Source organism: Anas platyrhynchos, chromosome 33, assembly GCF_047663525.1.
Source record: "Anas platyrhynchos isolate ZD024472 breed Pekin duck chromosome 33, IASCAAS_PekinDuck_T2T, whole genome shotgun sequence".
NCBI classification, from domain to species: Eukaryota; Metazoa; Chordata; class Aves; order Anseriformes; family Anatidae; genus Anas; species Anas platyrhynchos.
In genome coordinates this window covers 8,049,788-8,071,816 of record NC_092618.1, presented here as the reverse complement: position 1 = coordinate 8,071,816, position 22,029 = coordinate 8,049,788, and positions in this window count along the sequence as shown.

Here is a 22,029-nt window from a genome sequence, read left to right as displayed (position 1 = left end):
GGGAAATGTGTTGTGTGATGGTACTCCGGATAATCTGATCCATGAGCTTTCCCAGCATCGTGGACAGAATAACAGATCCGTAGGTCCCCGACTCCTCCTTCCAGCCCTTCCTGTAGACAGACGTCACATTTGCTAGTCGCCAGTTGACCGCAGCCTCCCCTGATAGCCACGACTGCTGATCAATGATGGTTGCAGGTTGGCAAGTGATTCTGCCAGCTCCCTCAGTAGTGACAGGTGGATCCAATTCTGCCCCATAGATGTGTGTATATCTAAGTGGAGTAGCAGTTCTCTAACTATTTCCTCCTGGATTATGAGTGTTTCATTCTGCTCCCTGTACCTATCTACCAGCTCTGGAGGCTGAGTACCAGGGGAACAACTGGTCTTGCTGCTAAAAACTGAGGCAACGAAGGAATTAAGTACCTCAGCCTTTTCCTCATGTCTTCTATGGTTCTATGTCACTATCATTCCCCTCACATCCAATTCAGAATGGAGATGCTCCTTAATGCTCTTGTTATGTGTATATATATGTATATATATATATATATATATATATATATATATATAATTACTCTTTTTGTTAGTAATAGTCAGATAGAGCTCCAGTTAGGATTTGGCCATTCTGATTTTGTCCCTGCACAGCTTCAAGACATGGAGGACTGAGCTCCACACCAAACGAAAAAATGGATGGAGAAAAAGCACAGAAAAGGTGGAACGTGGCAGCCTTACATCCCCTGCCCTTACCTGAGTCTATGCTGTAATTCCGTTCAACTGCTTACTGCCGTATTCTCTAAAGCGTCCTGCAACTCCTGTTGCTGTTATCTTGTGAGAGACAGCACAATCAGGGTGAGTCATCTGCCTACAGAAATTAACAACTGACAGAATGGAGCATCTGTCCAGGAGAAGTTGGAGTGGCTGATGGGCCTGCCACAGGGACTGGCGTGTGCCTGCAGGAAAAGTCCCAGGGGTCGGAGACGTGTTGCCTGTGGCTTGTTAAGCACAGGTCAAGCCCCAGCACATTCCAGTAATTTGTGTCTCTTTGGAAATGCCAGGGTGATCACACGCAGTTTTCAAGCATTTCACAGTTTTTTCTAGGATTCTGCACATTCTCAGAGGTGAAGCTCCAAAGCACTGGAGGTGCCCACTGCTCTAGGTTCCTGCCCATATCCTCACACAGTCCCTGCCACTCCTAACTCTCCTGCCTCTGGAAAGATCTCTGGATGGCATGCTTAAGTAGTTGTTTAAAATTATACAAAACCTGAATCACATTTAGGAGATGGGACAACAGAAACATGCTGGTTCGGCCATCCCACGGATATTCAAAGCTTTCAAGAGCTATTGTAATTAGCCCGGAGGAGAAGAAGAAAGGGAGAGTGAAGAAGTGGGGAGAAACGTCCCCCACTGTCCACACCAGTTCCATCCCCCCACCTCCTGCCCCACCCTGCACAGGAGAAAAGGCAAAAAGTGTAAAATAATGTAACTATTAATAGTTTCTAAGAGATGAAGAGATGGTTCCCGAGGTACAGAGGTGGCAATAATTTTATCCTGTCATAAGTCAGTGTTATCCCATACATCAAAACAGTAACCTTAAACCAGCCCCCAGAATTGATGAACAGCATGACATGGAAGACAGACAGTTAGTGATGTGCTATACAACACAATTCTGAAAACAAGCACAACAGCCCCAAGATCAAAAAGATCAACATTGTGATCAGCAACTGTTAAAGCAACTGTTAAACTGATCTATTGCTTATAACAATTTACTTTTAAAATGCTCTGGTCCGATTTGTCATCTCAACCTTTGTGCTCCATGCTAGGCACCAAAAAGACTTGCAGTGGTTTGACCCAGGAGGCAGCTCAGCACTACAGATCTATTTATCCAATGCAATGAAGGAGAGAACTGGGAGAAAAAAAAAAAAAGAAAAAAAAAAAAGACACAAAAGGAGTAGGTTGTTATTGTTATTGTTACAGACACCAACAGAGTAAGGGCATGATATTTTTGTGTGCACATCAATGTGGGGGGGAGGATTGGGAGGGACCGTGGGTGGGGCAAAGGGTCACGGGGATCTGGGGCAGTCATGTGTATAAGAAGCTATGCTACGCAGCAATAAATTGGCACTTGAGCTAGACACGGTGTGTCTGTCTCTGGTGTCCCTGCTTGGGGAGCAGACGTCCAGGCAGCCAAGTGATGTTGTCTCTCGGGATGGGGTAGCACGGAGAGAGACAACAATCAAAAGACAGGAAAGGTGGCGGTGATTAATTGAAAAGTGTTGGACCTAAGCATGACGTATATGGTATGGAATTAGGGGTGGATATTGTCCTAGTTTTGGCTGCGATAGAGTTCATTTTTCTTCCTAGTAGCTGGTATGTTGCTGCCTTTCGTATTTACAGAATCACAGAGCAGTTTGGGTAGGAAAGGACCTTAAAGATCACATAATTCCAACTCTCCTGCCATGGGCAGAGACATCTTCCGCTAGACCAGGTTGCTGAAAGCCCCATCCAACCTGGCCCTGCTTCCAGAGATGAGGCAGCCACAGCTTCTCTGGGCAGCCTGTTCCCGTGCCTAATCATTCTCTGAGTAAACAACTTTCTAATATCTAATCCGGATCTACCCTCTTGCAGTTTAAAACCATTACCCCTAGTTACTGCTGGCTCATATTCAGCTGACTATCTACCAATATCCCCAGGAGCCTTTCTGCTGGGCGGCTTTCCACGCACTCTTCCCCCAGCTTGTGGCATTACATGGGGTTGTTGTGCCCAAGTGCAGGACCCGGCACTTTGCCTTGTTGAACTTCATCCAGTTGGCCTCAGCCCATGGGTGCAGCCTATCCATTTCCCTCTGCAGAGCCTTCCTACCCTCAAGGAGATCAACACTCTCTCTGAACTAGGTGTCATCTGCAAAGTCACTGAGGGTGCACTTGATCCCCTTGTCCAGATCACTGATGGAGATATTGAAAAGAAGTGGCCCCAGTACTGGGCCCAGTGGGACACCACTAGTGACTGGCCTCCAGCTGCATTTAGCTCCATTCACCACAGCAATTTGGACCTGGCCACCCAGACAGTTTTCGACCCATTGATGCATCCATCCATCCAGGCCTTGAGCCGCCAGTTCCTCTGGGAGAATGCTGTGGGAAATGGTTTCAAAAGCCTTACTGAGGTCTAGGTAGACCACGTCCACAGCCTTCCCCTTGTCCACTGAAAGCATAACCTTATCTTCAAAGGGGATCAGATTTGCCAAGCAGGACCTGGCGTTGATAAACTCATGATGACTGGGCCTGCTCACCTGCTTGTCCTGGAAGCGTTGCGGGATGGTACTCAAGACAATCTGCTCCATGAGCTTCCCCAGCACCAAGATCAGACTGACAGGCCTGTAGTTCCCCGGATCCTCCTTCCGGCCCTTCTTGTAGACAGACGTCACGTTTGCTAGTCACCAGGTGACTGGGACCTCCCCTGATAGCCAGGACTGCTGGTCAGTGATGGAAAGCAGCTTGGAGAGCACTTCAGCCAGCTCCCTCAGTAACAACGGGTGGATGCCATCTAGCCCCCTAGACTTGTGCACATCTGAGTGCAGTAGCAGTTTTCTCAACATTTCCTCATGAGAGCTTCATTCTGCTGAAGGTCCTTATCTACCAGCTCAGAGGGCTGAGTACTAGGGGAACAACTGGTCTTGCTGCTAAACACTGAGGTAAAGAATGCATTAAGTACCTCAGCCTTTTCCACATCTCTTCTAATTCTGTTTTCCCACATCCAATAAAGGATGAAGATTCTCTTTTCCCTCCCCTCCCCTCCCCTCCCTTCCCCTCTGCTCTCCTTTCATTATAAAAACCTTTCTTATTGTCTCTGACAGCAATAGATAGATTGATCTCCGCTAGGGTCTGGCCCTTCCAATTTTGTCCTTGCCCACCCTAACAACATTTAGGACACAGCTTCAGACAAAATGACAGCATACATGAGAAGCACAGAAAAGGTGGAATCTGGCAGCCTTCCATCCACCAGCCTTCTGTGAGTCTGTGCTGCAATTCTGTTCAACTGGTTACTCCTCTACTGTCCACAATATCTACTAACACCTCATTGATGCTATCTTGTGAGAGACAGCACAATCAGGGGGAGCCGTCTTCCTGCAGAAATTAACAGATGAAAGAATGGAGCATTCAAGGTCCAGGGGAACCTTGAGAAACTGCAGGATTTTGCCTACAGAAACCTCTTGACATTTACAAGAAGAAAAGCCTCATCCTGCACCAGAGGAAGAGGAACCCCACACATCAGGGCAGACTGGGACCTTGCTGAGTGAGCAGTGCCCAGGAGGAGGAGGGCCTGGGCACCACGAGGGATGCCATACGAGCTCACCAGGAGCTCACCAGGAACCAGGCCAACTTCCTACAGAGCTGCCTTATGAGGAGCATGGCCACCAAGAAAATGTAAGTTACCATGCTCGGCTCCGATCTGATGAGACACCACACAGCCAGCAGGGAAAGAGGTGCAGGTCTGTGAATCTCTTGGACAGCCTGGTGTGGAGAGGAGCAAGCACACTGGAAAGGCTGAAAGTCCCAACAGGCCTGAGGTCTGTGTGTCAATGGCTAGGGCTCTTGTCTCCGACAGCGAGGCCTATGAGGAGGCAGCTTCTTGTTAAAGCACCAGGGTCTCATTGCCTCCTCACCAGCCATGAACCAGGCAGGAGTCGTACCCTTCTCCTGCACTGGGCCATGGACATCCCCATCTCCTACTGCCCAGGAAGAGCCCTGAGCTCCTGTGTGAAGGGAAAGGATCTCCCTTCCCAGGAGCCTGGGGTCAAAGCCTGTTTTTCAATACATCAGTGTCACCTTCACATTTGTCTACCTGTCCTCACTGCCTCCAGTGTTCTGCTCTAATGAGCTCCAAGGGAGGCTGTGTCAGTGCCAGCAGTCCCCCCTCAGGGGGACACTGCAGGAAACTTGCATCTGCCTTGGATTTCTTGAGAGATTTCTTCAACGCACTCTCAGTGCCTGAGGTTCATGGGCTCATCGCCAAAGCCCCCAGAGGGCTGATTCCAATGCCTCTGCTGCTGATCTGGGCTGGGCTCCTGGGACAGGGAGAGCTCCTGGCAAGAGGGCCCTGGTGCAGAGAGACAGCTCTGCCCAGGAGCAGCTCCTCTGCACAGCGCAGAAGGGCTGGGGGCTCTGACCCCCATGGGGAGAGGAGAGGAGAGAGGGGTTTGTTATAAATGGCTCAGGATTCAAATTAGGATTAAATAAAAAAATAGGATTTATTAAAAGAATATAAAGGAATAGAGGTAAGCAAACAGCGCTGGGTGCACCGGGAGTCTCCACTCCACCAGGACGCACACCAGTTACATCAAGCAGCTGATTTTTATGCACCTAGACTAATACATATTCATTACTACTTCTTAAAAAGTAGATTATTATAATTAGCTTCTGGGGTCCAGTTCCTCCTACTGGAGCATGCGCATCAGTCTCCTCTGGGGGTCTCTAGGGGTCTTTCATGCTGAAGGCTCGTAGTCTTCCTCTCACCCTTTGTACTTACTCGGCACTATTCCAAGTTTATGGAACACTCTCTGTACACTCTCCGCAGGTCTTGTCTCCCAACCGTCCTTCAGCTTCTTTTTTCTTCCTCTTAATCTCTTGGCCCCCCTGGCCAGATACCAAGGATCTCATAACAGTCACCAGCAGTCACCAGTTATTATCAGTTGTTCTGAAACTCCCAAACAGGTTGACGACTCACGAGCAATTAAAACATTCTTTCCCAGCTATTTACAGTCATCTACATAACATCTATAGCAGTGTTAAATCAATCTCGAAGAAGACAGAAAAAAACTGTAACTGTTAGAACTAGAAGTCAGGAATAACAAAAGCAAACAGGTTCATAAATTTAAGGAGTGTTTTCTGAAGACTTGATAAATTGACTGGAATGAGGGGGAGACTGGGACACACTGCATCTGTGGTTCAAGAATTAAACTGCCAGTGCAGGGCCCAGAGGCAGACAGGATTCAAACAGAGGCAGACAGGATTCAAACAGAATTATTCTTTATGGACACGAATTTATGGACACGAATTGGAATTGTTAAAACATTCCTCACAGGTTGGAGGCAGTTGGGAGTGGGAGGGTGCTGAGAGCTGCCTGCAGGAGAAACCTGCACAGCCCTTGACAAGGTAAGTCTCTGGCTGCAGGGCCATGCAGCTGCAGCTCCTGGAAGGGTCTTGTTTCTGGGAGGGCGGTGGGCAATGCAGTAGGCTGTGAGAGTCCTGCTGGATTGCACTGCGAGGTGAGGAAGTCTGGCAGAAGCCCCTTGGAGTGGCCTAAGCCAGGTGCCCCTGACACCCTAGAAGCCTCGAACACCCTGCTGGTGATGCAGGGCTCTCTCTCAGCTGCCCCATAGCTCCTGCTGCATGGAGGTGCCCCTTGGCAGGGCCCTGGTGGTGGCAGGGTGCTGCAGGGCAGCGCTGAGCACAGCCGCATGGGATGGGGTCTGCGAGCACAGGCGGGGGAAAGAAGAGTTTGGCCAAGATCAGCAGGAACAGAGTGGCCAAGAATCCTCTAGGTACAGCATGTTGTGTGCCTGGGATACTGGAATACCCCAGCGTGTGGATATTCACTTGTCTGTGGGGTGTTTTCCTGGGCTTCAGGCTGCTCTCCAGCAGGATGCAGCTCTCTCGTGGCATCCTTGTGGCATCCAGGCGTCCCAAGGAGAAGACACCTCCTTGCTAAGGCCATGTCCGTGCTGCTGGATGTCTGTCTGTGGGCAGCTGGAGTGAGGCCTCGGCAGCCCTGGCTAGGGGGGAAGAGCTGAGATCCTGCTCAGGCCCCCAGGGCCAAGGTAAGGATTCTGTCCAGCCTCACTCGGACTGGGGCTTCTCTGCTCTCAGCTGTCTCCGTTTTTTTCTCAGCGTAACACGAGTATGATCGGTGTCCTAAGCATTACAGGGGGAATTATAAGAAAATACAGCAAATAAAATCTCTCTTGCTCTACAGTGTGGTCGGATGAGTTGTTTGCAAAAAGACTGCATGGCTCATTGATCTGACAAGTGGACTGCACTTGAGTTTCCCCCACGGTCCTGCTTCCCTCCTGCTGCACAGCAGGAAGGACTCCTCTGGAGCCCACAGCAGCCCCTGCTCCCAGTGTCACACGCAGCCAGCACCACTCAGAGCTCAAGCAAGAGAGCTGCAGAAAGCTGCGGGCTTTCCAGGAGATGAAATAGGTTTTCCTCATTGAAGTCTGTTCTATTTTTTTTTCTCCTCTTCAAAGATACCTGTGTCCAAAGTCAGCAAATGCCCAACAGCAGCTCTGTGAGCGAGTTCCTCCTGCTGGCATTCGCAGACACGCGCGAGCTGCGGCTCCTGCACTTCGTGCTCTTCCTGGCCATCTCCCTGGCTGCCCTCCTGGGCAACGGCCTCATCCTCACCGCCGTAGCCTGCGACCACCGCCTCCACACCCCCATGTACTTCTTCCTCCTCAACCTCGCCCTTCTCGACCTGGGCTGCATCTCCACCACTCTGCCCAAAGGCATGGCCAATGCCCTCTGGGACACCAGGGCCATCTCTTACCACGGGTGTGCTGCACAGGTCTTCTTTTTTGTCTTCTTGGTTGGAGCAGAGTATTCCCTCCTCACCGTCATGGCCTACGACCGCTACGTTGCCATCTGCAAGCCCCTGCACTACGGGAGCCTCCTGGGCAGCAGAGCTTGTGCCCAGATGGCAGCAGCTGCCTGGGGCAGTGGCTTTCTCAGTGCTGTCCTGCACACAGCCAATACATTTTCCCTGTCCCTCTGCCTTGGAAACGCAGTGGCCCAGTTCTTCTGTGAGATCCCCCAGATCCTCAAGCTCTCCTGCTCAGATGCCTACCTCAGGGAAGTTGCTGTACTCTTATTTACTCTTTCTTTAATCTTTGCTTGTTTTGTTTTCATTATGTTGTCCTATATACGGATTTTCAGGGCTGTGCTGAGGATTCCCTCTGAGAAGGACCAGCACAAAGCCTTTTCCACGTGCCTCCCTCATCTGGTTGTGGTCTCTCTGACTGTCAGCACTGGCATGTTTGCCTACCTGAAGCCCCCCTCCATCTCCTCTCCATCCCTGGACCTGTTGGTGGCCGCTCTATTCTCGGTGGTGGCTCCAGCAGTGAACCCCTTCATCTACAGCATGAGGAACAAGGACCTCAAGAATGCCTTGTGGAAACTGATGACTTGATTTGCTTCGGAAACAATAATTTCACAGTCTGTTTCTGCAGATTACTCAGAATATCACTTACACAGAACAACCTATATTCCCTTTTTTGTTGTTTTTGTGTGTGTGAGTGTGTATTTTTAGTACTGGTATTACTTAGTTTTGTGTTTTGTTTTGTTTTTTTTTTCTTTTTTTTTTTTCAGGTTAGGTTGCCCAATAAAATGTCATTTTTGTCCCACTCCCAATTCTGTACGTGTGTTTAGTGTATGTACTGAGTCTCTGTCCATGTGGAATTATGGTCTCTGTGAACTTTTAACGAAATAAAACAGCCTACACTGCCTTCTTTGTCTGATGTCCTTCCTCTGAGACCTGGTCTGGCTCTGCTGGGGCAGTGCCCATTTGCAGAGGAAAAGAGTCCCATTCCAGCAGCACAGCCAGGGAGCACCAGCGCTTGGGGCATGCCAAGCTGCTCTCTTGCCTCTGCCGCCCTCTCCTGCTGGTGGGGCCAGGCCCGGCTGCTCCTGGAGCTTGGTGCCAGTGCTGTTGTGGGGCTGTGCTGGGACTGCTGGCAGGTTAATGTTTCTTGCAGAGGGAATTAGCATCTGCCAGCAGAGTCCAGGGTATTGGCCGGAGCAGCATGAGCCCATAAAACAGGTGGAGCCCGCAGAGCATGAGCCTGTGCAAGGTGAATTTAGCAGAGCTCAAGTGCTCAAGCTGCTGCCAACAGGCAGAGGAGAGCTCTGCAGCCCCACGACACGCAGTAGCCCCAGCAAAGGAGGCTGGTGACTGATTCCTTGCAGCCTTGGGCAATGACAGTGACCCCATGAGCTGGGTCTGCCTCCCAGCCTGCCCAGCATGGCCCTGCAGAGTGTCCCCGTGCCCTGGGCACCACAGCCCCCTTGCTCTGCAGAGCAGCACCGCCAGCTCGGGCTGGGGCAGGGGCTGGGAGGGCGCTTCCCAGAGTGTCTTCTAGGCCAGCTTCAGGCACACAACATCTGCATGTCAGAGTGATCTTTGCTGTGTGCAAGGAGCTGAGAGACCAACAACAGTCATGGGGCTGGAACATTGCCTGCAAGGTCCCACCTGCCCTAGCACCTCCCAGAACTGGCACGGAACTGGTTCACATGCATCAGAGGGTCTGGGAGCCCAGCAGCAGTGCCATGGGCTTGAAGGATCACAATCAGATCACTTCTACCTGGGCAGGTCCTAGGCCAAAAAGGGGGTGTTTTGTAGGTATGATATTATGAGGCGGTGGTGCCTCAGAAATTCTAAGTCCAGCAGGAAGTGAATGGCTGTTAAATGGCCTTTGAGGTGGCTTCTTGGAGAAATAGCTGGCAGCTCATCCCTTGACTCCCGGCTGGGATCTATGCCATTAGGCTCATATCTGCAAAAGTACCTGAAAGGCAAGCAGAAGGCACTTGCTGTGCCTGTAGTTTGTGAGATCCGCTCTTTCCGAGTACCTGGTAGGCCCCATAAAGGAAGAGGTCTTGGATAGGGCTTGTCATGTCAGAGGTGTCAGCTTTTGCCTGAAGTCATCCTTCAGGACTGCTTTCAGTTTTCAACACAGAGGGGGCCACTGCCTCCAAGATGCCTGGGGTAAACTGAACCATGCACGAGGGCCTGGAAAAAGTTACCCTGGCTGCATAGGAGCCATTCTATATCCAAAAGCTGGAGGCAGGAAACAAATTTTTAGCGTGGTACGGAGCTGCAGGGCACATTGTGCAGGGTGTTCCTGCAGCCTTTATGTTCTTTTCCATCCTGGCTTCGGTGCTGCGTCTGTCTTAAGAAAGGAGTAGCCAACAGAGGTAAGACAGACACTGTGAGATCATGAAAGCCATCAGAAAACTACCCCTAAGAAGATGACTGATATGGGGAGGTCAGAAGAAGCCTGGCCAGGAGAAATGTGAGATTTGGGAGAGAGTAGAGGCCAGCAGGAATCAATGATTTCTGGGAGGCTAGAAGGTTCAGGCAATGTTGATTCTGCTGTAGCACTGACTTAAAAGAGTCATGTAAAGACCTTGCCCTATTTTAACCAGCAACATTAATCCTTAAACCTAAATGCTACTGTACACACTGTCAGGAATCCACTACTCTAATGCCTGACCTCAACGCATCCCTTGAAGCCAAAATTCATCACATAGCCCCTTCCCCTTGTTTTTACTCTCTTAATCACTCTGATCCCTGACCTTAACACTAGCATTAAAATGCTCTTTTTAACCCTAGGAAACTGCCTGAGAGACCTAAACAAAACCCTAAACCACAAAGCTTGTCCATACCCTAAACACAGACCTGATACCCACATAAGAATACCAAAACATTCCCATTCAAACTTTGCTTAATCTTTAACCCAGTAAGGTGGGCCCTAGTCCCTAGTCATATACATGAACACCTAACACCCAAAACCCCTGTTCCTGTGCATTAACCTCCTCACCTTCAGCCCCTCTACTAAGCCTTAACTTTAGGCCCGTCATCCCTTGGGACAGGGCAGGAACCATGAGGTTGCTCTGCAGTCATGGCACTCAAAGCTGAATGTGAGGGGCCATGGATCTCATCAGATTGTGGGCCACAAGGAGGAGACAGGGGAGAATGCTCTGATGAGCTCAGCTCTGCCTCAGGAAGTCCTGCACCAGCAGGAGCAATGTGACTGTGGCAGTGACGGTAAGGTCACTTCTGTCCCTGCAGAAGATAGGGCAGCAGCAGGAACATGTCACAGAAAGGGACTGAGAGGTCACTTCTGTCTGTAGGTGGCAGGTCACCCTTGACTTAGAGCTGGGATCGGTACTTTTCGGCTGACATCTGCCAGTGGCCCTGGTAGGCCAGCAAAAGGCACCTGGCTGGCATGCTGACTGTGGGATCCCCTCTGCCTACATACCCAGGAGGACCCATGCAGAAAGAAGGCCCACATATGGGTTGTCCTGTCCCTTCTGCTTGAGTCCATGACTGGACAGCAGCAGGCCCATGGCTTGGAAGATGCTGGTGCGGTGACTTCTGTCTGGTTGGCTGACAGGCCGCAAGGAGCCTGATGGATTGGGATGCCTACTTTAGGAGGGGGTTCCACCCTGATGGAGCTTTCTTTTGTAGTAGAAAAGAGTAGGAGAGAAAAAACTGCCACAAAGTGCACTTTGGAATGTTGGTGCTGGCCACGAGGAGGAAGAACTGTCCCTCAGAGTGTTGTGCTGCGTTGCCAGAGGTCACCCAAAGAGCGTCTGTGATCAGAGCATGGCTTTGTGTGAGAAGGAGCAGCTGGGGAGGGTTGATGAGACACTGGTGAAATGATGGAAATGCTGGGATGAGAGCAAGGTGGTGAACAGAGACGGGTGTCTACAGTCCTCAAAGAAATAGGTGAAAGTCATCAAAGTCAACAAAGTGCTCTGCCGGGCACTGCCCAGCCCAGCCCGGCCCCTGCCCACCTCTCCCCACCACCCTGCCCTCTCTCCAGCCCAGCCCAGCCCAGCAGCCCAGGCTGGGCTGGCCCCAGGGCAATGCCCTCCACAGGCTGCTGCAGGGCTCTGGGCACGGCCACCCCAGCCCCAGCCCCTCACAAGGCACCGCAGCTGCTGGGACAAAGTGTGGTGGTTTTACTCAGGTGGGCAGCCGAGCTCCACCACAACCGCTCTCTCACTGCCCCTCTCCTCAAAGAGGAAGGGGGAGAAAATACAACACAGAGAACTCGAGGTTTGAGATGAGAAAGGTTTAATTAAATGGAAAGGGAATGGGGAGGAAAAAAAAAAAAAAAAAACGAAACAAAAGAAACAATCAGTCCGCGCGGGAGCACGGAGAGAGGGAAAAAAAAATTATTCTCTACTTCCCATCAACGAGCGGTGTTCAGCCACGTCCTGGGAAGCAGGGCCTGAGGGTCCGAGCCACGGCTGCGCTCGCGTCAGGCAGCACCCTGGGGTGTCACCAAGTGACGTCACAATGGGTGCCCACCCAGCCCAGGCGCGTGTCACAGTGGCACCCATTGTGACGTCACTTGGTGACACCCCAGGGCTCCGCCTTATAAGAGCGCAGCCGTGGCTCGGACCCTCAGTGTCGGTGCACGGCAGTGACGGACAGGGCAGGAGCACAGGGCCTTCGAGGAGTCCCCGAGCATAGCCCACGTCCCACAATGCCGCAACCGCCCGCCCAGAGGAGACGCCGGTTTATCCTTGTGAGCTCTCCCACTCCAGAGGCTGCTTCTGAAGGGGAGTCGCAGCTGCTGGATCGCAGTGAGTCTTAGGGATGCGGTGGGGAGGGTTGGGGACACAGAGACCCCTGCCTGACTCCAGGACTCCTTCCCTGGGTAAAGCGGCGCTTGGGCTGACGGGGCCGAGCTTCCTCCGCAGCACCACAGAATGCCAGGACGCTTTGGGCTGGGGGGGACCTCGGCGATCACGATGCTTCCCCCCAGCCCAGGCTGCCCAAAGCCCACCCAGCCTGGCCGTGGGCAGTGCCAGGGAGGGGGCACCGCAGCCTGCGCCAAGGCCTCACTGCCCTGGGCGTGAAGGAGAGAAATCCCTGCCTGTCCGAAAGAAACCTGCCCTCTTTGAGGTTAAGGCCGTCACCCCTTGTCCTGTCGCTGCAGTCCATGATGAAGATCCCCCCCCAGCTTTCCTGGAGGCCCCTTTGGGCACGGGGAGGCCGCAGCGAGGTCCCCCCGCAGCCTTCTCCAGGCTCCACAAGCCCAGCTCCCTCAGCCTCTCTTCCCAGCGGAGCTGCTGCAGTCTCTGGGCATCCCCGCGGCCTCCCCACGGCCTTCTGGGGCTGGGGCCCTTCCTCTCCTCACCCCTGCATTCAGCCCCTCTCTGCAGCACTCTTTGCTTTCCTCCTTTCCAGGTAATATATGGAAACTGTGCAGAGACAAGGCCGTGGAATTCATCAGGGCGTATGTCAGAGGCACAGAAAAGGTAATGGCAGCCGCTTGCATCACAGCTGTGCTCCTGGCGCTGCCCTCCAGGGGTCCCACACAGCCCCAGACCCCTCAAGGCTTTGGTCCTGCTGGCCGTGGGTGTCCCCCTAATGCTCTGTTGGTGTCTTTGTGGCTGCCAGGACGACGAGGAGCAGAAGATGCTGTTCCTCAGCAAAATCTGCGATCTGTGCAGATGTGTCACAGAGAGGGGTGTGCCAATGAACTTGCATGACTTCTGCTGCCAAACTAACCTGGTGGAGAACATCATGGTGAGAGGATGCGCAGCGGGTTGGGGAAGGGGCAAGGCCCCCCGGCACCAGCCCCCTGGGAGGCGAGGGCTGGGGCAGCGCTGGCTCTGCTGCTGCTGGGTGCCGGCGGCTCCAAGGTCTCATCCTGCTTGTGCTCTGCAGGCGCTGCTGGAAAAGGAGCCCATGGACAGCTTGCGCACAGCATTCCGGCAGAAGGCCATGGAGACTGTCGCCCTCCTCAGGTGCGTGCCCAGCCCCTGGTGGCAATGTCCTGGTGGCCCTGAAGCTGGCAGGGAGGCTGCCCGTCCCTCCCAGGGATGCCTGGCCAAGGGAGGTCCGTGTCCTCCTTCATAAGCCTCGAGGCACTGCGTCCAACAGGCTCCTCTCTCTCTTTTCTTCAGCAAGACCGTGCCAATAGTACTGCATGGCAAAAAGGAGAGACTCCTGCGTGTGTGCTGTAAGAGCATCTTCTTTCTGCCTCCCGAGTCAGATGTGCCAGAGACAGAAAGAGCGCTCTTCACTGAGGTATGTGCTGGGTGAGGTACCGGCACCCCCAGTCCTGCTGAGCTGCTGCCTTGCTTCCCCGTGCTGACACAACCAGAGACCAGTGCAGGGCCGGGGCCCAGATTTGCTTTCCCAGCCTCGCCCCTTTCCCGACCTGATCTTGTGCTGCAGGAGGTCTGCACACAGTGGCTTTTTAGCCCCAAAGACACCCCTGAACTTCAGAGGGGCTCAGAGCCAGCTCCTGGGGGTGAGGAGGGCCACAGAAATAATTCGATGCTCTTCTGTCCTCCCTGCAGACTATGAAAGCCATGGACACCATGCTGGCGGCCTTCGTACGCAACTGTCCCAACACCAGTGTCAGCATAGAGTTGGAGAATATCTTGGAGGTTTGGCATTTGCAAAGAACTTCCAAAGAATCCTCTCAGGTCTCATTTGCAGACCACTGTCAACCCAGCAACTTCTCTCCTCGCAGGCGCTGCTGGACTTTGCCCTCTCCAAAGACCCAGCTGTGTGTGAGAGAGCTGTGAGGATGATTGAGAGGCTGAGTGCTTTCATCCTCTTGTATTTTGAGGCCGAGGTAAGGCACAACGAACCCTTCACCCTTTCCTGCATCCCAGAGCATCCTGCCACTCAGGGGTGCCTGTGAGGCAAGCCTCGATGCACGTGAGTGCCTCAGAACCGTGAATCGAGGGTCTTCGTCCCTCCTTCGCCCCTGCTCTTCCCTTCCCAGGCCGTGCTCTCTCAGGGACCGGCTCTGCCTCCACTAAGCCCTTTGTCTCTCCTCCCTTCCTCACCCAGATCACAGATGACTATGAAAACTATAGCGATGATGATTCCAGAGAGCTCTACATCCCCATCCTGGGACAGCTGCTGGGCATCCTCTTCATTTTCACGGGTGACAAAATTTCCATCAGATTCACAGCTTTAGAAACTCTTTCTCACATATACAACATCATCAGAAAAGGAAGAGGTAAGAAGGTGTGGTGGGCAGCGTCCGTCTGCACACAAACATCTACTGATATGTCTACTTGTTTTCCCCGAGTTTAGTGGGGACTGTTAGTGTTAGGTTAGAGGTTGGACTCGATGATCTTGAGGTCTCTTCCAACCTAGACATTCTGTGATTCTGTGAGTATTGTGAAGGATTGTTTTTGTGCTTGGTGGAGGCTGCCCACGGAATTCTGCCAGGTTCCCTGGCCTCCTCTGCTCCTCACAGCAGCTTCCCGCAGCATTCTGGCTATCGTTTTCCGCAGAAGCTAGACGCTCACCTGCCGTCCAGGAGCAGTTCTCTGCTGCTGTCCTTCCCAACCCTCCCCAGATCACCTACCACGCTGTTTTGTGGTGTCCCCCAGTCTAAGCCATCAATCGATGAGCACTTCCCAAACGGCATCTTCCCCGAGGAGTGAACAGCAGAGCCAGCCGTGCATCACCAGGGATGGTGACGCCCTCCAGAATGCTCCCTGACTGTTTGCTCCCTGCCGTCTTAAAGGCAGGTGTCAGGGGGCTTCCTGCACATCCTGACCCCGAGCAGAAGGGGGTCTGTGACACGCTGCTACCCCCACGGCACCCAACGCCATTGCTTCTCCTCCTTCTGCATCATCCCTGAGGTCCCTCTTGCTCCCAGCACTCCTCACCTTGTGCTTTACATCCCTGCCCACCACTCTCCTCGCCGTGGGTCCGAGCCTCCCTCCTCAGCCATTCCTAGTGAAAGTGCTTTTCACCATTTGGCAAGCTTGTTGGCAAAGATGCTCTTCCCTACTGACTCTTCGCTGTTTCCCCCTGTTTAGAATGCATATTGAGAGCGGACATGGTAAATTATGCAGTGAGACACAAGAAATTGGAGTATGCAAAACTTCCATTTTCTATAACATCAACTCCGTGTGAAATTGCCAAGGTAATGAGCTCTGGCCTTGCTGGGGATCTTGTCCGCAGCATCAGCAGGCATCTCGTGTGAGCAAAGGGGTCCAGAACCGGTGGGGCTGGCACGGCCTCACTCGCCCTGCTGAGAGGGTTCCTCTTGTCCCCAGGCTGGGGCTATGCGAAGGCTGCTCCCCTGTGTCCCGGCAGCAGCTCCAGCCCTCCTGGCCACCAGCAAGCCCTGGTTACCTGCAGGGCCAGCACTCTGGCCCCATATGCCCCATCCTCACCCCTTCCCCCGAGGGCCCTCTCTCCAGAGCTGCCCTTGCTGCTCAGCTAAGCAGCACCCTTGGGACACTCAGTGAGGCATGTCTTCGCTCCTCCTTCTTCCCACAGGGGTTTGGAGGATACCTCTTCCCTGCTGAGAGGCTGCACATCATCCTCACAGCCCTTGAAGCTTTACAAGACTCCAGCATCCATGACAAGCAGGGGGCCTGCAGCGTGCTGGACGCAGCCTTGGAGGTCCCTTTCTACTGGCTGAAAGATGTAAGTGGCCTGTGGCCATGGCCCTGCCCATGAGCTCTTCCAGGCGTGGTTCCTCTCTCCTTCCCTGCCTCCCTCGCACATCGGGGTCTCTTGGGCTCCAGAAGCCACCTGAAGCCAGCAGAGAGCAATGGAAGGGGCCAAAGTTTGAGTGGCAGCTGTGGCAATGGCTGCTGTCTGCTGGCAACACCATTCCCACTTTGTCCCCCAAGGTGCCAAAGATCATGGAGTGCATCAGGAGAAACCTGGGCAGCATCCACACGGCATCGGCGCGGCAGTGCCTGGACTCCCTGCTTCTCCAGATGACCAACATGATGCCCAGGGACGAAGCCAAGAACTTGCTGCAGTTCTCTCCGCCACGTGACAGGTCCTGGCCTTAACATCCTTGAGGGCTTGTTCCGCGTCGGGAGATGCACCTGGAGACTCTCTGCTTGCCACACCAATGGCAAAGGGCAGGACATCCCCAAGGAGCACAGCCCTCCTTCCCACCAATGTGTTCCAGCCCTACTGGGCCAGCCAGGGCTGCAGCAGCCCAGCTGTCCAAGGCAGCCCAGAGTCCCCCTGCCCCCAGGGAACACCAGCTCAGCCCCCTCCTGCCTGCCCAGGCTGGGCCCTCAGTGCTCCCCAAGTCACAGGGGCTGCAGGACAGCCTGGGTCCTCTGGGGCTGGCCCAGTTTGTGGCCCTGCGGCTGAGGCAGCCTCACTGACAGAGTATTCTGGGCTTGCAGCACTGACCTGGCCATGTGGGAGGTGATCCTGGCCATGCCGCAGACCTTGAAGAGGGTTTTAAACATCATGATGGAAGACTTGCCGCTGTGCCTGTGGTGCAAGGAAGTCACCGAAGACACGTGCATCCGTCGCTTGGCTGTGAGTTCCCAGATGAAACCTTGCTCCCAGCAGGGCTACGTGTGCCCCTTCAGGCACACAGGCACAGCCCTGTGCCCATCTACCCCCAAACTGCCAGCTCCCGCAGGACGTACGGACACATGGTCCCTGGGGCCGGCAAGCCCCCGTAGCTCCCCGCGCCTGGTGCCTCTTTGGTGCCAGCTGGCGCTGCCCCATCCCTGCCCAAAGGTGGGAGAAGAAGAGGCTGCAGGGAGCCCTGCAGGCCCTGCCAGGCTCTCACTGCTCTTTCTTGCAGATGCTGGGCCACAATCACATTTTTTTGGAGGACTTTGGTAACCCAGTGCACCTCCAGAGCTACCTGAGGCACCCAAGACCAGAGATGCGCTTGATGGTTCTGAAAGGGCTCTGCACCGTGTCAGAGAGCCCTGAGAAGGTGAGCGGGCCATCGTCAAGCAAAGCCATGTTGGCAGCCTGGGGCTTTGCTCTTCTGCCCTCCCGTCCCTCCCCGCTGCCAGGAAGCAAGGCAGGAGGCTGGTGCTCAGGAACCAGAGCCCTTTGCCCAGGGTGGTCTCTCACTGCCTCACGGAAGGGAAATGGTGTCTTTCCTACAGGCAAGGAAAATTCAGGTCGTGCTGCCAGACATCCTGGAGGCTCTGCAGGACACCAACACAGACGTGGTGCTGAAGGCCCTGCCTGTGCTGAGAAACGTGATGGCTCATGTGGAGAGGAGGGAGGCCAGTGGCCCGGCTCTGCAGCTGGCTGAGAAGCTCCTGCCACTCTTTGACCACGTAAGTGTGCTGCGGGAGCCCGAGCCCTCAGCTGGGCCCCCTGTAACGAGGGCTGCCCTTCAGCCCGGCCCTGTGGGCAGCACTCAGGCAGGGCCTTCCCAGTCTCCTCGTCAGCCCAGGCGCTGGGGAGCTCTGCTTGGGCATGGCTGGTGCGGCTGGTGGCGAAAGTGGGGTGGCTGGCGGGCAGCCTGCGATGGCAACCGATTGCGTTGCCCTTCACGGGCACCAGGCCTTGCAGCTGCCCCTGAGCAGCTCCTCTGGGAAGGATCCAGCGCTGAAGCATCTCACAGTGCTGGGAGCTCCCTTCACATCGGCCACGCTAATGCTGAAATTCCTCCTGTCCTCCTCCCTGCCAGGCGTCCAGCCAGGTGCAGGAGCACTCCATCTGCCTCTTCCAAGACGTGGTGGAGGCTGTGCTGTGGCAAACGAAGAAGGAAATGAAGAGGATGGTGCACAGGAGCCTTCTCCCACTCTACTTTCACATGAGAGACCAGAGTGAGAGCGTAGCAAAGGTACAGATCTCAGAGCTGAGCAGTTATGTGGGCAAGGGTGTGCTGATGCCACAGGGTTGCTCTGGGGGATCTCTGGCCGGCAGCATGAGCTGCCTCCGATGGTGGCTGTCCCGTGGCCTTGCCTTGGCCACTGAACCCAGTGCACGCTGCCCCCCACCACAGCCTCCCATAACGCGCTGGGAAAGGCTCGCAGCCCTGCCAAGAGGAGGGGACAGAGGGTCTCCTTCCCAAGGCTGTGCTGCTACCTCCCAACCTCTGCTGCTCCGCAGGCCTCTGGGGAAGCTCTCGTCGTGGCTGCAGAGTTTCTGCGACGCAAGGAGCTGAAGCGCTTCGTCCAGACAAAACAGACATGGAGGATCGGGGAGTGCTTGGTAAGGACCCAACTTGGTTTGCTCCAGCTGGGCAAACGCGCCCGGCCAGAGCCCGCTGCCTGCAGCCGCATCCTCGCTCCCTTCCTGCCAGCACAGAGCCCCAGGGGGCTCTTCTGGAGGCCCCTCTGACCTCCCTGCCCCCAGAATGCTGGAGGAGACCCTGGAGAGGGTGTGCAAGCCCCGTGACCCTGTGTTCTCTCTCTCTCCAGCTGCAGCAGGACAGAGGCAGAGTAGAAGAATACCTGCAGCAGAGCCAGCCCTACCTGCAGGCCACTCAGACCAACTTGCGACTTGAGGCCGTCAGATTCATTGGTGAGCCCAGCCCCTGGGTCCCTCTTGGGGCAGCCTTTGGCAGCCCCAGGCACTGCCCTGTTGCCCCCAGAGCCCCCCGACTGGGCCCTTGCTCCAGGGTGCAGGAGGGGGCACAGCCTGGCTGGCCAGGCCAGGGGCTGTGCTGCTGGGAGCGTGCTGGGGAGCGGGGCTCTGATGGGATCTCTGTGTCTAGGTCTTGCTGCGCGCTACTGCAAGGACCAGAGCGAGGAGAAGCTGAATGAAATCCTCAGCGGTGAGTGAGGGCAGTGGGGGGTGTGCTAGGGCTGGGGGGACAGCGGCAGAGGCCCCCGTGCCTTGCCCTGCTCCAGGGAAATGCTTCGGGGCGGAGGAGCAATGCAGCCATAGGAACGAGGGAGAGGAGACGGGGTAGCCTGTGGTGTCAGGGAATGGCCTCCCAGCCTGGAGCTGGGCAGTGCCGCTGAAAGGGTTGAGTGTCCCTGAGGAAGAGTCAGGGGAAAGGGCAGTAAGGCTGACAGAAGGTGGGAGCCTGTTGTAGAGCACGCAACCAGGACGAAGAGGGAGATGAGACAGCCTACAAGCAGCTAGGAGCAGGGTCACGATTGCTAGCCCTTGCTCTCATGGGGAAGCACAATAGCGAGAGGAAAGAGTCCAGGAGATTCCTGGAGTGTGTGAATCCTCCCAAGGGATGGAGGCAGGTGGTGAGGGAACCAGCTTGTGAAGGTGCCCCACTTGACCTGTGGTGCGCAGGTGGGGAAGGACTGGTGGCTGCATTTGGGACATTGCTGAGCAGCAGCTTTCAACGGATTCCTTTGTCCCTCCTGCTCCTCCTGGCCTGGGGAAGAGTCGAGTGGGGCTGGCATGCTCTGCAGGGGATGCCTGGGGATCTCTGCAAGGAGTGGGTTTTCATCTCTGCTCTTCTTTCTTTTGCAGTCCTCCAGCCTTCAGAGAAAGACCCGGAACCCATGGTCCGTTCCCTGGCAGTTGAAACCACCGTGAATCTGACGTCAAGGCATAAGGCAATGTCAGGACGGAGATTTCCACTGCCGTGTTGCCGCTAGCCCCGCAGCAGTCCTCAAAAGAGCAATATATATTTAATAGAACTAGGTTGTTGTCTCGTTATTCCAGCAGCTCCTTCACAGTGACTCGGTGCCATGACGCTGAGCTAACTTGGAGGCCACCAAGGACCCTGAGAAGTTCCCTCTGTTCCCCTGAGAAGGCAACTTCCTTGTGAGGGGAACAGAGGGCCCTATTTGTTAGCCTGACCCTACCCGTAGGGAAGTCTGCTGCCTCCCTGGGGCTAGGGTCATGGACGTTGCCAGAAAGCTTCCCAACCTGGTTTTCCCCTCTGATTACTATCGTCTTTTGATAGTCCAGGCCGGCAGTGATACTACTGAAGATAGAAGCCTGAAGACTATCGAGCGGGACTTTAGGGGACTGGGACGGGTAGTGGATGGAGTGGGAGTTCAGGTGGTGTTTTTGTCCACCCCTACAGTGGCAGGGAGGGGTACAGAGAGGACTCACGACTCACTGGGATCCAGCAACTGCAACTCCTTCTTGCTGTCCTCTGTCAAACCTCTGTTCTCTACCACTAAGCTGTCCTCTGCTGGTCTCCTGTCCTCTGCCAGGCTGCTGTCCTCTACCGGGCTGCTGCCCTTTGACAGCAAGCTGTCCTCTGCTGGGCTTCTGTCCTCTGCCGGCAAAATGTCCTCTACCGGGGTGCTGTCCTCTGCCAGCAAGCTGTCCTCTGCTGGCCGGTTGCTGCCCTCAGAAGACCAGGTCTCCTGCCAGGCCAGCCTGGGCTGCCTGGGGGGCATGCCTCCCTCCTCATCAGATTCAGAAGGAGCCTCTGGAGTGGGAGAGTTCTCAAATAGAAAACGGAGGCTCCTTCGGGCAGGCGTGGGCTATGCTCGGGGACTCCTCGAAGGCCCAGTGCTCCTGCCCTGTCCGTCACTGCCGTGCACCGACGCTGAGGGTCCGAGCCACAGCTGCAGTCATATAAGGCGGACCCCTGGGGTGTCACCAAGGGAGGTCACCAAGGGTCCCATGTGACACGTGCCTGGGCTGGATGGGCCCCACCGGGCGCTGTAAGTTCGTGGGCGACACCAAGCTGGGCAAGGGGATCTGGACAGGCTGGATCAACGGGCCGCATCCAGCTGCGTGGCATTCAAGGCCAAATGCTGGGTTCCACACTTGGAATCATACAATATCCTGAGTTGGAAGGGGGCAGACCTGAAGGGATGAAAGACACGGTCTCCCGATGCCTCTTGAGCAGAAGGCCTTTATTGCCATTTTTCTCTGCTACATATACTTTCCCCGTAACCACATGTGCTGTCCACGCGCCCGAATCAGTCGTACAATTCATTAGAGACCCTCAGCCACGCGCCTCAAGCCAGCCAGCAATTGACCACTGCGCAAAGCTCATCTTTAATGCTGTAGCCAAGTTAATTTATCTCCACCTTGTTCAAGTTTTTGTTACTAATGCCTAGTAAAAAAAGGGGCTTTAGGGCTTTGGGGCGACTACTTAAAGGATCAGGGGAACAGGTTGTGTTTGCCTCTGTCCTTCCGATAGGGGGGATCGATGCTGACAAGCAGACTCATCACATTAACACGTAGCTTCGGGACTGGTGCAACTGGTAGAACTTTGGGCTTGCTGATCATGGGAGGGTCTATGTGACACTGGCCTGCTACCACCAGATGAGATGCGCCTCCCTGTAGTGGTTTTACCTGGCAAGGTTTTGGTAGCACGGGGCCATAGGAGTGGCTTTTGTGAGAAGGATCTGGAAGCTGCCCCATGTTTGCTAAGGGCCCCTCTGCTGACCAGAGCTGAGCCAATAAGTCACAGAATCACAGAATTTCTAGGTTGGAAGAGACCTCAAGATCATCGAGTCCAACCTCTGACCTAACGCCAACAGTCCCCACTAAACCATATCCCTAAGCTCTACATCTAAACGTCTTTTAAAGACTTCCAGGGATGGTGACTCCACCACTTCCCTGGGCAGCCTGTTCCAGTGTCTAACAACCCTTTCGGTA